This window comes from Dasypus novemcinctus, chromosome X (assembly GCF_030445035.2).
Source record: "Dasypus novemcinctus isolate mDasNov1 chromosome X, mDasNov1.1.hap2, whole genome shotgun sequence".
Lineage (NCBI taxonomy): Eukaryota > Metazoa > Chordata > Mammalia > Cingulata > Dasypodidae > Dasypus > Dasypus novemcinctus.
Window position 1 is genome coordinate 157,713,370 of NC_080704.1, and position 16,391 is coordinate 157,729,760.

The 16,391-nt window shown below is 37.3% G+C and overlaps 1 long non-coding RNA gene across 2 annotated transcripts in view; it reads left to right on the forward strand.

Annotated features, from left to right (window-relative positions):
- LOC131277268 (uncharacterized) overlaps window positions 1-3,739 on the forward strand; it is a 175,114-nt gene extending 171,375 nt beyond the window's left edge. The window contains exon 3 of one of the 2 annotated variants that reach the window (XR_011648016.1): window positions 1,437-3,739. This is a non-coding gene — a long non-coding RNA (uncharacterized lncRNA). The remainder of the gene's footprint in view (window positions 1-1,436) is intronic. The other variant, XR_011648017.1, reaches the window with a different exon arrangement.
- Window positions 3,740-16,391: the final 12,652 nt, after the last annotated feature.

Below are 16,391 nucleotides of genomic sequence, written 5' to 3' on the forward strand. Positions count from 1 at the left end.
TACTTTGGTTGTTTTCTTCACAAAGAGCAAGCCAGTTATATGCTTTATATAATTAATACACTCCCTCCAATGAAAAACTGTGTTAGGGAGAAGCTCATTTATGTGGCAGGATCATGTACCTTCTAGAGATCTGCTAAATCCATAATGAGCCATTTGTTTCCAGTTTGTTTCTGTCTTTAGAGGAAAATTCAGTTCATTTACTTTGAGAGCTCTTATAACTTTCTCTTATAGTAACCCATTTGTTTATTAAAGACATTCTAATGAATAGAAAAATGCCCAAGGAGGAGTTTGGTTGGAAGCTGTTTCCTGGAGATGTATTTAGCCTCCAAGGAATGGAATGTTGCTTTAAGTATTCATGGGCCAAGGAACACAAGCTTTGGTAATGATGTTTATTACTTATGTGATGATTCTCAGATAAAAAGTTAATAACTTTTATATATGTGCATGTATATATGATATACTTCAGTAAAATTCTATTGAAGAAAAATAATGAACTACAGCTATATGTTTAACTTTCAATTATGTGTACAAAAAAGACTTCAAAAATTATATCCCAAATCTTAAGGAAATTAGTATTTTTTAGCATTTACATTTCAGTCTTCTCAAATTAAGGATATCAGTCTGAATATGTTTCCTATATCTTCAGTTCTGAATAATTTATTGTAAAGTCTAATATACATTCCTTGCTTTGCAAAATAGGTGCATTCTCAAAAGTCAGTAAATGGGTAAAGTCATTTTAAATAGGCTAAAAGAGTTTATAACTCAAAGGCTAGCATTTTAAAATTCTATGGCAAACTTAAGTGCTGGTCTTTAGATGTATAAATGCAATGGCATCTTTAGTAACCTTACAGTGGCTGATGATCCTTAGCTACTTTGATTTATAAACTAAAAATTGAGATCCTCATTTTTTGATAGTCAGAGTGGTGATGTTCATAAACAAAGCTGTAAAAAGTGCCTTATAATAATTAGGCATTTCAGATGTCAAAGATAACTTCAGTATTCAGCTTTTAAGTTTATATTTTCCTTGGACCAAGTCTTACTTTGATTCTTTTATTTCTTACATTGAGTAAAACAAGATGGTAGAAAATTCATGTAGGAAAAATGATTTGTTGTATTTGGGTAGGAAGAGGGGACATATTTTGTTTTAATTTGATTTAAACAGCAGTAAATATAAAGACAAATTCAACTCCAAAACTAACTTCATTTGCCTTATATTGAAAATCAGACCTTTCATTAAGAAAAAGTTTTCAAAGAGTTTTTAAACTGAATTTTTTTGCAGTGTCATTTACCACTCACATCAGAGAATTTCCTCGCACATTCTTTTATATATGTCTTAATAAGTTTGTACTTTAATATAAAGTCCTGTGTACTTTTGAGGCAATTATTGTCATTGTTTTGAAAATCCTTTTTTTTCTTTTTTGTGCCTTTACATCTAGGTTACCTTGGTTTTATTTCATCTACCCAACTGAGATGCTTTAATGCCCTGTGATGTATTATGGGCACTTCTGGGAACTCCTGCTGGATATGTGGTGTCTGCTAAAATGTATAAGAGTAAGCATTACAACTGTCATTTTTTTTTCCGGTAAGGTGGTATGTTAAACGTAAAAATTAAAAGGCTATAAAATAAAATATAAAAAATTATGTGGGGAATTTTGGCCAACCTATCAAAATGTAATTGTGCTTTGGTTACAATAAAGTATTTATTGAGTGGACTAAATCAAGTTGCTACAGTAAATATTCTTTTTTATTTTTTCACTTCCTTGTCATTTAAAATTAGGCGGAAGACAATGTTTTGCTGACAGTGCTCTTATATCCTGGGTTAATAGCTCACATTCTTTTTTCTCTATGCAGTACACCTGTTCTTGTACTTTATCTTGTAAAAATCATTGTACACAGTAATGAAAAATAGAAAGGAGATGAATAACCACTGTGTTTTCTGTAGCTGTATTCCCTTTCTGTTGTCTCTACATTTTTTTCTTCTCTTTGTATATCTTAGTTTCTAGCACAAAGAGATGACAATGGTGCTGTGGTGTTCAATTTTTTGATAATTTTCTTGTTAGAGAAGTTGTACGTTTACAAAAAAATCCTGCAGAAAATTCAGAGTTCTTACACATCTGTCTCACACATGCAGTTTATTGTTAGCATTTTGCTTTAGTTTGGTAACTGTTACAATTGATGACAGAATATTACTGTAAACTATAGTCCATAATTTGTATTAGAGTTCACTGTTTCTGTTGTACAGCTCTATGTTTTAAAAAATTTTATTCTACTAACATATATACAATCTAAATATTCTTCTTGTAGCTATATTCAGATATTTAACTTAGTAGTGTAAATTATATTTACAATGTTATAGTACCATCACCACCATCTATTACCAAAACTTTTTCATCACCTCAAATAGAAATTCTGTACCAATGAAGCATTAATTCTCTATTCTCCACACCCACCACAGCCCCCGATAACCTGTATCCTAGTTTCTTACTTTATGACGTTGCTTATTTTAATTATTTCATATCAGCGAAGTCATACAATATTTATCCTTTTGTTTCTGGCTTATTTTCACTCAACATGATGACTTCAGGGTTTATCCATGTTGTTGCATATATCAGGATTTTATTTCTTTTTATGGCTAAATAATATTCCATTGTATGTATATACTACATTTTGATTTTTTATTCATCAGCTATGGATATTTTGGCTGCTTTTGGCAATTGTGAATAATGACCTTTCATGTGCAAATATCTCTTCTTGCCTCTGCTTTGAATCCTTTTGGGTATATACCTAGTAGTGGGATTGCCAGGTCATATTCTATACTTAACTTTCTGAGGAACTGCCAAACTGTTTTCCACAGTGGCTGCACCATTTTAAACTCCTGCCAACAATGAATGAGTGTTCCTATTTCTCCACATCCTCTCCAACACTTGTTATTTTCCATTTTTTAAAATAGTAGCCATTCTAGTGGGTGTGAAATGGTATCTCATTATACTTTTGATTTATATTCCCCTAAAGCTTAATGCAATGCTTTGTAGTTTTCTGTATACAGGTTCTTTACATCCTTGGTTAGATTTATTCCTAGATATCTGATATTTTTAGTTACTATTATAAATGGATTTTTTCTTGAATTCTTCAAATTGTTCACTACTAGTATATAGAAACACTACTGGTTTTTGCATATTGATCTTGTACCCTACCAATTTGTTGAATTTATTACTTGTAGCTCTTTTGTGGGGTTTTCAGAATTTTCTGTATATAGGATAATGACTTCAGCACATCGGGAAGGTTTCACTTCTTCCTTTCTAATTTGGATGCCTTTGTTTCTTTTCTTGCTTAATTGTTCTGGCTAGAACTTCCAGAAAAAAATGTTGAATAACAGTGGTGACAGTAGGCATCCTTGTCTTGTTCCTGGTCTTAGAAGGAAAGCTTTCAGTGTTTCACCACTGGTTATGATATTAGTAATGGGTTCTTCATTTATGCCATTTGGCATGTTGTTCCTAGCTTTCTAAGTGTTTTTTTTTTTCTTTGCATTCTTTTTCTTAGTGTTTTTTTATGAAGTGTGCTGTATTTTCTGTGTCAATTGAAATTATCTTGTGTTTTTTTCCCCTTTGTTGTATTAAAGTGCTGAGTTACATTAATTGATTTTTTTTAATGTTTAATCATCCTTGTATGCCTGGAATAAATCTCAGTTGATCATGTTGTATAATACTTTAAAAAAATAATTGTCTTTTTTTAATGATACATAGATCACAAAAAGTGTTACATTAAAAAATATATAAGAGATTCCATTATACCCTCCCACCCCCCCACTCCTCCCACATCAACAACCTCTTTCATCACTGTGGCACTTTCATTGTATTTGGTGAATACATTTTGGAGCACTGCTGCACCACATGGATTATAGTTTACATTGTAGTTTACACTCTCCCCCAGTCCATTCAGTGGGTTATGGCAGGATATACAGTGTCCAGCATCTGTCCCTGCAGTACCACACAGGACAACTCCAAGTCCTGAAAATGCCCTGACATCACATCTCTTCTTCGCTCTCCCTGCCCTCAGCAACTACTGTGGCCACTGTCTCCACATCAATGATACAATTTCTTCCACTGCTAGAGTCATAATAGTTCTATAGTAGAATACCAGTAAGCCCACTCTAATCCATATTTTATTCCTCCATCCTGTGGACCCTGGGATGGTGAGGTCTACTCTACTTCTAAATTGAGAGGAGGCTTAGATCCCACAGTTTGCTAATATTTTGTTGAGGGTTTTTGCATCCATAGTCATAAGGGATATTGGTCTTTTCTTTTCTTGTGGTATAGTTATCTGGCTTTGGTATGAGAGTGATGTTGACCTCATAGAATGAGCTAGGGAATATTCCTGCCTGTTTAATTTTTTGGGGAAGAGTTTGAGCAGGATTGGTGTTCATTCTTCTTGGAATGTTTGATAAAATTCACCATAAAGTCATCTGGTCCTGGGCTTTTCTTTATTGTGAGGTTTTTGATTACTAATTAAATCTTTTTACTAGTTGCTGGTCTGTCGAGAGGTTCTATTTCTTCTTGAGTCAGTATTTTTTTTTTTTCATTTTTTTTTTTATTTTTTTTTATTTTTATTTTTTTATTTTATTTTTATTTTTTTATTTTTTATTGACTTTGTAATAATATTACATTAAAAATATATATGTGAGGTCCCATTCAACCCCACCCCCCCACCCCCCCTCTCCCCCCCCCCAACAACACTCGTTCCCATCATCATGACACATCCATTGGATTTGGTAAGTACATCTTTGGGCACCTCTGCACCTCATATACATTGGTTCACATCATGGCCCATACTCTCCTCTATTCCATCATGTAGGCCCTGTGAGGATTTACAATGTCCGGTGATTATCTCTGAAGCACCCTCCAGGGCAGCTCCATGTCCCGAAGACACCTCCACCTCTCATCTCTTCCTGCCTTTCCCCATACCCTTTGTCCATTATGTCTACTTTTCCCAATCCAATGCCACCTCTTCTATGTGGACACTGGATTGGTTGTGTCCATTGCACCTTTATGTCAAGAGGAGGCTCAGATTCCACCTGGATGCTGGATGCAATCCTCCCATTTTCAGTTGTAATCACTCTAGGCTCCATGGTGTGGTGGTTGTCCTTCTTCACCTCCATCTTAGCTGAGTGTGGTAAGTCCAATAAATCAGATTGTAGGTGCTGGAGTCTGTTGAGGCTCAGGATCTGGCTATCACATTGTCAGTCCAGAGATTCAAATCCCCTAAATATATCTTAAACCCCAACATTAACTGCACCTCCAGCACATTAGCATGAAAGTCTTATGAAGGGAGATCCCATCTGAGTCCAGATTCATCACACATAAACACCATTTCCAAAGGGGCCATCTGCCCTGGTAGTTAACCCCATCGGCCATGACCATATTCTTGAGTCAGTATTGGTAATGTCTGTGTTTCTAGGAATTTGTCCATTTCATCTAGGTTGTCTAATTTGTTGGCATACAATTGTTCATACTATTCTCTTATAATCCTTTTTATTTCTGTGGGGTTGGTAGTAATATCCCTGCTTGCGTTTTTTTTTTCTTTTTCAGTCTAGCTAAGATTTAAAAATTTTTTTTAAATTTAAATTTTTTTATTTTATTAAAGTTAATAGATCACAAGGAACATTACATTGAAAAACATAAAAAAAATGAGCTTCCCATATAACTCACTCCCCTCCCCCACCTCATCATTTTTGTAAATTGTATTTTTTTGAAGATATATACATCACAAAATAATTACATAAAAAATATAAGCGGTTTCTATATGCCCCCCAACTCCCCACCCCACTCCTCCCACACCAAAAACTTCCCCCATAATTGTGGCACACTCATTGCACTCAGTGAACACATTTTGTGGCACTGCTGCACTATATAGATAATAGTTAACCTGTAGTTCACACTCTCCCCCAGTACATTCAGGGGTTATGGCAGGATATAAAATGTCCAGCATCTGTCCCTGCAGTACCACCCAGGACAACTCCAAGTCCTGAAAATGTCCCCACATCACATCTCTTCTTCCCTCTCCCTATCCTCAGCAACTACTGTGGCCACTTTCTTCACCTCAATGCTATAATTTCTTCTATTACTAGTCACAATAGTTTTATAGTAGAATATCACTCTAGTCCATATTTTATTCCTCCATTCTGTGGACCCTGGGATGGTGATGCCCACTCCAACTCTAGATCAAGAGGGGGCTTAGATTCCACATGGATGATGGATGCAATTCCTCTGCTTGCAGTTGTTGGCACTCTTGATTCCTTGGTGTGGTGTTTGACCAGCTTCACCTTCCTGTTAGCTGACCTGGGTAAGTCCAATGAATCAGAGAGTAGGAGTTGCAATTCTACTGAGGCTCAGAGCCCAGCTGGCACATGGATAGTCCACAGAGTCAAATCTCCTGAGTATACACCAACCCCAGCACCAACCACAGGTCCAGTAAAAGTGACAGAAGAGGCATGTGTAGGAAGGCTACATCTGAGTCCAACTCCATCACACTCAGGAGCACAGACTCCAAAGTAGGGCCCAATGACAAGGCAGTGAACTCCAAATCCATCTGCCATGACCATATATACCCTGTGGATCTCCGTAGTCTTCAGGAGAACCAGTATCTAGGGTTGTATCTACTTTGACTTTTTCTGGGGTCCAGCTGAGGTGTGTGTAAGCACGATCCCTCTGATGACTTCCCGACTCTTTTTGGGAGACTCTTACCCATATAAATTCATTTGTCTTTGCCATTTCCCCCTTTTGTTCAAGGTAAAAAAGCAGTTTCTAACACTTTAAAAAATTTTTAAAAATTAATAGATCACAAGGAATGTTACATTAAAAAACATAAAAAAACAAAAAACATAAGAGGTTCCCATATAACCCACTCCCCACTTCCCACCACATCATTTTTGTAAATTGTATTTTTTGAAGATATATATATCACAAAAAACTGTTACATCAGAAAATATAAGAGGTTCCTGTATACCCCCCACTCCTCCACCCCACTCTGCCCACACCAACAACCTCCTTCATCATTGCGGCACCCTCATCGCACTCAGTGAACACATTTTGGGGCACTGCTGCACTACACAGATATTAGTTTACACTGTAGTTCACACACTACCTCAGTACATTCAGTGGGTTATGGCAGGATATATAAAGTCCAGCATCTGACCCTGCAATATCATTAAGGCAACTCAAAATCCCAAAAATGCCCCCACATCACATCTCTTCTACTTTCTCCGTGCCCTCAGCAACTACTGTGGCCACTTTCTCCACCTCGATGCTAAAATTTCTTCTATTATTCTTCACAATAGTTTTATAGTAGAATATCAGTAAGTCCACTCTAGTCCATAATTTATTCCTCCATTCTTTGGACCCTGGGATGACAATGTCCCCTCCACCTCTAGATCAAGAAGGGGCTTAGATTCCACATGGATGATGGATGCAATTCCTCTGCTTGCAGTTGTAGGCACTCTTGATTCCCTGGTGTGGTGGTTGACCAGCTTCACCTCCCTGTTAGCTCACCTGGGTAAGACCAAGGAACCAGAGAGTAGAAGTCGCCACTCTGCTGAGGCTCAGGGCCCAGCTGGTACATGGGCAGTCAAGAGATTGAAGTCTTCTGAGTATGGACCATCCCTAGCGCAAACCACAGGTTCAGTAAAAGTGACAGAAGAGGCATGTGTAGAAAAGTCACATATGAGTCTAGCTCTATCACACTCAGGAGCACAAATTCCAGACATGGCACAGAGTTCCAAATCCATCTGCCATGATTATATACCCTGTGGATCTCCATAGCCTTCAGGAGAACCGGTACCTAGGGTTGTATCTATTTTGGCTTTTTCTGGGGTCCTGCTGAGGTGTGCGTAAGCGTGACCCCTCTGATGACCTCCCGACTCTTTTTGGAAGACTCTTAGCCATATCAACTCATTTGCCTTTGCCATTTCCCCCTTTTATTCAAGGTCAAAGAGCAGTTTTTAACACTTGATCCAACATGTAGGCTGATATATTCTGCTGGTCTGAGTTGACCCTTTTATTCGAGGTCTCTTTCTAGTTGCTTCTCCAGTTAGTGATTGGTAGTAATCCCTTGGCACTAGGGAGGCTTATCCCCGGGAGTCATGCCCCATGCTGGGGGGAAGGTAATGCATTTACATGCTGAGTTTGGCTTAGAGAGTGGCCACATTTGAGCAACATGGAGGCTCTCAGGAGGTAACACTTAGGCACCCTGCAGCTCTAGGCTGAGTACATATTTTGGGCACACAGGCTCCTAAGTATAGTCATCAATATCAAGGGCTCATTATTGTACTGTGCTTCCTTGTTGGTCTTTGCTGTTGCGCTTGGGGGATTATTGCTGTTCCATTGGGGAATGTGTCAGAGCTCCCCTGGGTAGGAACTCAGCACTCCTTCAGTTGAGTTTGTAACTGTAACTACTATAAAGATACCCAACATATATCCTAACATATTTATGTCCCCTATATACATGCCCTGGAGAACTCCCCTCACCTATGTGTCCCCCATCAATAACACCCCACACCAGAGTTCCTCCCCTGCCATAGTTGAACCTCTCTGTGGTCCAAAACTTTTTCAAGAATGAATCATAATATATTGCCAAATTCAATTAATAGGAAATTGAAATACAGTGATGGATTTAAAGTTTAGAAATAGAATACATAATAATTTAGAAATACTAAAATAAAGTAAAAATAAATTGGTGTATTAATAAAATGAAAAATATGATAAATCTTTGTTTCTAATGTTTTGTCTTTCATCACTGTAATAGGTGTTGCCCTGTATGTACAGTGACAAGGCACTTTGTTTCATTTCTTCCTCAGTGTCTACATCCTTTCTTTATTTTTTTTTCTAATTTTTAATTTTGTCTTCAAAAAAGTTTTAGACAAAAGTAATTCGCATACACACTATAGGGGAATCTCAGATATCTGACACCAACCCCTTTTCCCCTTTCCCCAGTAATGATCTTTTTACATGTTCATGTTGTATTTCCTGCAGCTGATGTACAGATTTTGAAACGTAGCTATGAAACATGGTTCCATTTTGGTTTACATTATTGTTTATATTTTATACTGTAAAAATTTCTAAATTTTTAGTTTCCTTATGTTCTACATTATGGCTTACATTTTAGTTATAGACTTTTATACATTTTAGTTGTAAGTTAACATGTCCTATATCCATCATTGCATGATCTTGTGGAGCACTTCCATTGCCTCCCAGTCACCCTGCATCCATCTATCTATGCTATACCTCTCTCCCCCTCCTCTCAGGGCAACCGTGACAATCATTCTTCACTACTTGAGGGACCAGATTTACAGATACTTCAATAATACTGCTTGACATACTAGACTGCCCTAACTAATTGGGAGCCAGAGATTCTCGAGAGAGACCCAATTCCCTCTAATTGGGAACATCAGGTCTCCCAGGGATGTGGGTACACCTTCACACTCATTGTATGGGTCTCCACCCAATGATATAACACACTGACAAGATGAGCACCCACATACTCCCTAGAAACTTGCCCCTGTACCAGATGCGCCCCTGTTAAGCACTTTATTTATTTTTTATTTGTTAAATCTTTATTTTTTATTTATTTATTTTTAAAAATTTTATTCATTTTGTAAAAATATTACATTAAAAAAATATGAGGTCCCATTCAACCCCATCACCCCCACCCCACCACTCCCCCCCCAGCAACACTCAATCCCTTCATCATGACACATCCATTGCATTTGGTAAGTACATCTCTGGGTATCTCTGCACCTCATGGTCAATGGTCCACATCATAGCCCATACTCTCCCACGTTCCATCCAATGGGCCCTGGGAGGATTTACAATGACCGGTGATTGTCCCTGAATGTTAAGCACTTTAAACACGTGATCCTTCCTTATTATATTTCCTAAAGGGTTTTCTCAGCAGTATAGTTTCAACTATATACCTGTCATTCTCCCATATTCAACTGGTCCCCCAGTGCTCCCCCCAATTCCTTGGGCCATCTGACCCATCCTCCCAACCCTAGGCCCCTTCAAGCCCACAAAACCCCACTCAAAGTTATCCCTATGCCCCCATTTTATCCCTTCCCTATACAAATACTTACCTCCACCTTATCATAGACTTCACCCATGTAGGCATCAGCTCACAACCTTCCTCTCCTCCCCCCCTCCCCCCGCCAAATTCCTTTAACCCTATCTTCCAGTCTTTAGCTCTCTGAGACAGCTTGGTTTGCTTGTTTCATATGAGAGAGGTCATGTAGTATTTGTCTTTCAATGTCTGGCTTGCTTCACTCAACATAAGTTCCTCAAGATTCATCCATGTTATCCCATGTGTTAGTACTGTATTTCTTCTTACAGCTGAGTAGTATTTCATTGTATATATACATCACATTTTATTTATCCATTCATTCATTGATGGGCATTTGGGTTGATTCCAACTCTTGGCAATAGTGAATAATGCTGCTATGAATATTGGTGTGCATATATCGGTTTGTGTCCTTATTTTCAGATCTTCTGGGTATATAACCAGCAGTAGAATTGCTGGGTCATATGGCAAATCTATAGCTAACTTTTTGAGAAACCACTAAACTGTCCTCCAGAATGGCTGGATCCTTCTGGATTCCCACTAGCAGTGGATGAGTGTTCCCATTCCTCCACACCCTCTCCAGTGCATGTAGTCCTCTGTTTTTTTGATAACTGCCAGTCTTTTGGGAGTAAGATGGTATCTTACTGTAGTTTTGATTTGCATTTCCCAAATAGCTAGTGATTTTGAGCATTTTTTTCATGTGCTTTTTAGCCATTTGTATTTCTTCTTTGGAGAAGTGTCTGTTTAAATCTTTTTCCCATTTTTTCAATGGGTTGTCTTTTTATTTTCAAGATATAGGAGTTCTTTATATATTCAGGATATAAGTCTTCTACCAAATATATGGTTACCAAATATTTTCTCCCATTGGGTAGGCTCCCTTTACACTTTCTTGACAAATTCCTTTGAGGTGCAAAAGGCTTTAATTTTGAGGAAGTCCCATTTATCTGTTTCTTCTTTTGCTGTTCGTGCTTTGGGTGTGAAGTTCATGAAACTGTTTCCTATTACAAGGTCCTGTAGATGCTTCTGTACATTGTTTTTATGGTCTTGACTTTTACATTTAGGTCTTTGATCCATCTTTAGTTAATTTTTGTATAAGGTATGAGATGGTAATCCTCTTTCCTTCTTTTGCATATGGATATCCATATCTCTAGGCACCATCTATTGAAGAGGCCTTTCTCTCTTCAGTTGAGTGGGCTTGGTGGTCTTGTTGAATAACAGATGAGTGTATATATGAGGATCTATATCAGAACTCTCAATTCAGTTCCATTGGTCAGTGTGTCTATCCTTGGGCCAATATCATGGTGCTTTCACTGCTGAAGCTTTGTAGTATGTTTTGAAGTCCGGTAGTGTGATTCCTTCAGTTTCATTTTTCTTTTTCAGTATGTCTTTGGCTATTTGGTGTTTCTTTCCTTTCCAAATAAGTTTCATAGTTAGTTTTTCTAGTTCATTAAAAAATGCTGTGCTGTTTTTTATTGGGATTGCATTAAATCTGTAGATCAGTTTGGGTAGGATAGACATCTTGATGATATTTAGTGTTCCTATCCATGAACAGGGAATATTCTTCCATTTATTTAAGTCTTCTTTGATTACCTTGAACAGTGTTGTGTAGTTTTCTGTGTATAAGTCTTTCACATCTTTAGTTAAACTTATTCCTAGGTATTTGATTTTTTAAATTTACTATTGTAAATGGTATTTGTTTCTTGATTTCCTCCTCAGATTGCTCATCATAGAGGTATAGAAATGCTACTGATTTTTGTGCATTGGTCTTATACCCTGCGACTTTACTGAACTTATTTATGAGTTCTAGAAGCTTTGTTGTAGAATTCTCAGAGTTTTCTATGTATAGGATCATGTCATCTGCAAATAGTGAAATTTTGACTTCTTCCTTTCCTATTTGGATCCCTTTCATATCTGGTTCTTGCCTCAGTGCTCGAGCAAGTACTTCTAACTCAGTGTTAAATAGAAGGGGTGATAGTGGGCATCCTTGTCTTGTTCCTGATCTTAGAGGGAAAGATTTTAGGATTTCACCATTTAAATGATGTTAGCTGTGGGTTTTTCATATATACCCTTTATCTTGTTTTCAAAGTTTCCTTTTATTCCTATCTTTTGCAGTGTTTTTATCAAGAAAGGGTGCTGTATTTTGTCACATGCTTTTTCTGCATCTATAGATATGATCATGTAATTTTTTTCCTTCAATCTGTTTATGTGGTGTATTACATTAATTGATTTTCTTATGTTGAACCATCCTTCCATACCAGGAATGAAACCCACTTGGTTGTGGTGTATAATTCATTTGATGTGTTGTTGAATACTATTAGCGAGTATTTTGTTGAGGACTTTTGTATCTAAGTTCATTAGAGAGATTGGTCTGTAATTTTTCTTTCTTGTAGTGTCTTTGTTTGGCTTTGGTAATAAGGTAATGTTAGCATGATAAAATGAGTTAGGCAATATTCCTTCTATTTCAATTTTTTAAAGATTTTAAGCAAGATTGTTGTTATTTCTTTCCAGAATGTTTGATAGAATTCACCTGTGAAGCCATCTGACCCAGGGCTCTTTTTAGTTGGGAGGTTTTTAATGACTGATTCTATGTCTTTGCTTGTGATTGGTTTGTTGAGATCGTCAAATTCTTCTTTTGTCAATGTAGGCTGCTTATGTGTTTCTAGGAATTTGTCCGTTCCCTCTAAATTGTCTTTCTTGTTGGAATATAGTTTTTCAAAGTATCCTCTTATGATAGTCTTTATTTCAGTGGGGTCAGCGATGATATCACCCTTTTCATTTCTTATTTTGTGTATTTGCATCTTCTCTCTTTTTTTCTTTGTTAGTCTAGCTAAGACTTTGTCAATTTTATTGATCTTCTCAAAGAACCAGCTCTTTGTTTTCTTTATATTTTCAAGTGCCTTCCTATTTTCTATTTCATTTACTTCTGCTCTGATCTTTGTTATTTCCTTCTTTCTTCTTTCTTTGGGTTTAGTTTATTGTTTTTTTAGTAATTTCTCCAATTGTTCAGCTAGTTCTTCAATTTTAGCTCTTCTTTTTTGATGTATGAATGTATGGCTATGAATTTCCCTCTCAGTACAACTTTTGCTGTATCCCATAAGTTTTGATATGTTATATTATCATTTTTTTTAGTTTCAAGGTAGTTATTGATTTCTCTTGAAATTTCCTCCTTGATCCACTGTTTTTCTAAGAATGTGTTGTTTAGCATCCATATCTTGGTGCCAAATCTGGGTCTCTGGCCCTTACAGATTTCCAGCTTCATTCCACTATGGTCAGAGAAATTATTTCGTATGATTTCAATCTTTCTAAATTCATGGAGACTTTCTTTGTGGCCTAGCATGTGGTCTATCTTGGAGAATGATCCATGTGCCCTTGAGAAAAATGTATATCCTTCTGTATTTGGGTGTAATGTTCTGTGTATGTCGATTAGGTCCAGATCCTCTAATATATTGTTCAAAGTCTTTGTTTCTTTATTGATTCTCTTTTTTAAAAAAAGATTTATTTATTTATTTATTCTCTCCCCTTCTCCCCCCCCATTCCAGTTGTCTGTTCTCTAAGTCTATTTGTTGCGTCTTCTTTGTCCACTTCTGTTGTTGTCAGTGGCATGTGAATCTGGGTTTCTTTTTGTTGCGTCATCTTGTTGTGTCAGCTCTCCGTGTGTGTGGCACCATCCCTGGGCAGGCTGCACTCTCTTTTGCGCTGGGCGGCTCTCCTTATGGGCGCACTCCTTGCGCATGGGGCTCCCCTGCACAGAGACACCCCTGTGTGGCACGGCACTCCTGCGCACATCAGCACTGCGCATGGGCCAGCTCCACTCAGGTCAAGGAAGCCTGGAGTTTGAACCGTGGACCTCCCATGTGGTAGATGAACGCCCTAACCACTGGGCCAAGTCCGCTTCCCTTTATTGATTCTCTTTTGAGATATTCTGTGCAGTGGTGAGAGTGGTGTATTAAAGTCCCCCACTACAATTGTAGAGGCATCTATTCCTTCACTTAGTTTCTCAAGTGTTTGCCTCATGTATTTGGAGATGCCCTTGTAAGTGGCATGAATGTTTGTGATTGTTCTTTCTTCTTGAAAGAATATCCCTTTCACTAATATGTAGTGTCCATCTTTGTCTCTCACAACAGTTTTGAATTAAAGTCCAATGTTAACGTAGCTACACCTGACTTTTCTTGGTTACTGTTTGCCCATAAGATTGTTTTCTTGTAGACAACATATAGACGAGTCATATTTCCTTATCCAATCTTCTAATCTATGTCTCTTAACAGGTGAGTTTAGTCTATTGACATTCAGTGTTATTACTTGCAAGGAATTACTTACAGTAAGCATATTTTCTTTGGATTTGTGTTTCTTATATGTTGTTTTTTCTCTTTTTGTAGTTTTAGTTGTTCTTACACTCTCTTCCACCTCCGTCTCTCCTGTTTTCTTCATTCTTCCTACAGAACTCCCTTTAGTATTTCTTGAAGGGCAGGTTTCTTGTTGGCATACTCTCTTAGTTTCTGTATATCTGTGAATATTTTGCTCTCTCCATCATTTTTGAATGCAAGCTTTGCTAGATAGAGTATTCTTGGTTGGAAATTATTTTCTTTTAGTACCTTTCTTTAGTACCTTGCCTCCATGGTTTCAGATGAGAAATCAGCACTTAATCTTATGGAACCTCCTTTGTATGTGATGGTTCTCTTTTCTCTTGCTTCTTTTGGTATTTTCTCTTTATCTTGTGCATTGGACAATTTGACAAGTATATGTCTTGGGGTAGGCCTGTTGGGATTTGCTGTTCGGGGTGCGTTGTGCTTCCTGGACCTGTACATGCATCTCCCTCAATAAGTTTGGGAAGTTTTCAGCTATTATTTCCTCCAACAGCCCTTCTTCCCCTTTCCCTTCTCTTCTCCTTCTGGGATGCCTATAATGCATATGCTTGTGCATTTTGCATTGTTATTCAGGTTCCTAAGTCCCTCCTGGACCTTTTCTGTCTTTTTATTGATTAATTCTATTATCTGTTTGATTTCAGATGTACTGTCTTCCACATCACTAATTCTTTCCTCTGCTTCTTCAAATCTGCTGTTATTTGCTGTGAGTGTATTTTTGATTTCTTGGATTGTGCTATTGATCCCCATGATCTCTGCAATCTTTTTGTGTATGATCACAATTTCTGCTGTATGCTCTCCAAGTGTTTTCTTAATATGCTTAATCTCTTCTTTCACTTCATTGAATTGGTCCATGATAAATGTTTTGAGAGTTTTAATTACTTGTTCGATGTTCCACTTCTCTTCCTGGTTTTTAGTTTGTTCATTGGATTGGGCCATGTTTTCCTGATTATTGTTATGGTCTATAATTTTTTGTTGCTGTTTAGTTATCATTTTATCTTGTTGGGTTTATTCAGTTGATTAGCTTCTTGTCTAGTCTTGGGGTTTAATTAGTTGTTGTTTTTGTGTGCGTGTTAAGTCTTATCTTTGTTGCTTAGTTCTTTATACTTTATTTCCTTGTTGTTGCCTGTGTTCCCTTGAAGGAAAATATTAGGTCCAGAGAAGGCAAAAGGGGTAAGAAAAGAAAAATATAATACTAGTATTGATAGTGAATGTTAGCAGAAGAACCATGCGAGATCTAGGAGAATGGATATTGAACTCATGTAAGCTACGTATAGTTATAACCATAAAAAAGTGGAGTACCTATAATGAGATAGTAAACTGAATATGGGGATGAATATAGTATGAATTAAAAGCCCAGTGTGGTCAGGAGACAGGGAAAAAGTAAAGAAAGGACAATAATATAAAGAGTGAATAAACGATAGAAAACAGATTAGAGGTATTAGAGATAAAAAGTCAGAAATATTGGGCGCTAAACAAAGAGAGGTGGAATGTAAGAGAAACAATAAATGATGGAGGAGAGAATGATGTAAAGGAAAGGGGGTAGCCAAAATCAGTACACACAGAAAAGAGGAAATTGAGGATGAGGAAGCACAGCAAATAAATATTTCCTGCAGCACCTAATATAAAAAAAGAAAAAAAAATGGAAAAAAAATAGAGAAGAAAAAAAAAGCAAGCAAGAAAAAGAGAAAGGGGAAAAAAAAGTGAAAAAAAGGTGCTGGGGTGGGCAAAGAGGAAGGACAAACAAGAAAACAAAACAAAACAAAACGACCAGTCAAGGCCTCAGGCAAGGAATCCTCTTCACAATTGAATAAACTGCTTAATAGTCAGACCTTCCCCCTTTCTCCCTTCCTCACTTCCCTCTCTCCCAAGACAGCAGGAAGTCTGCGTGAGGGCTCTTGTAGGAAATTCAAATGGGTTGCTGGT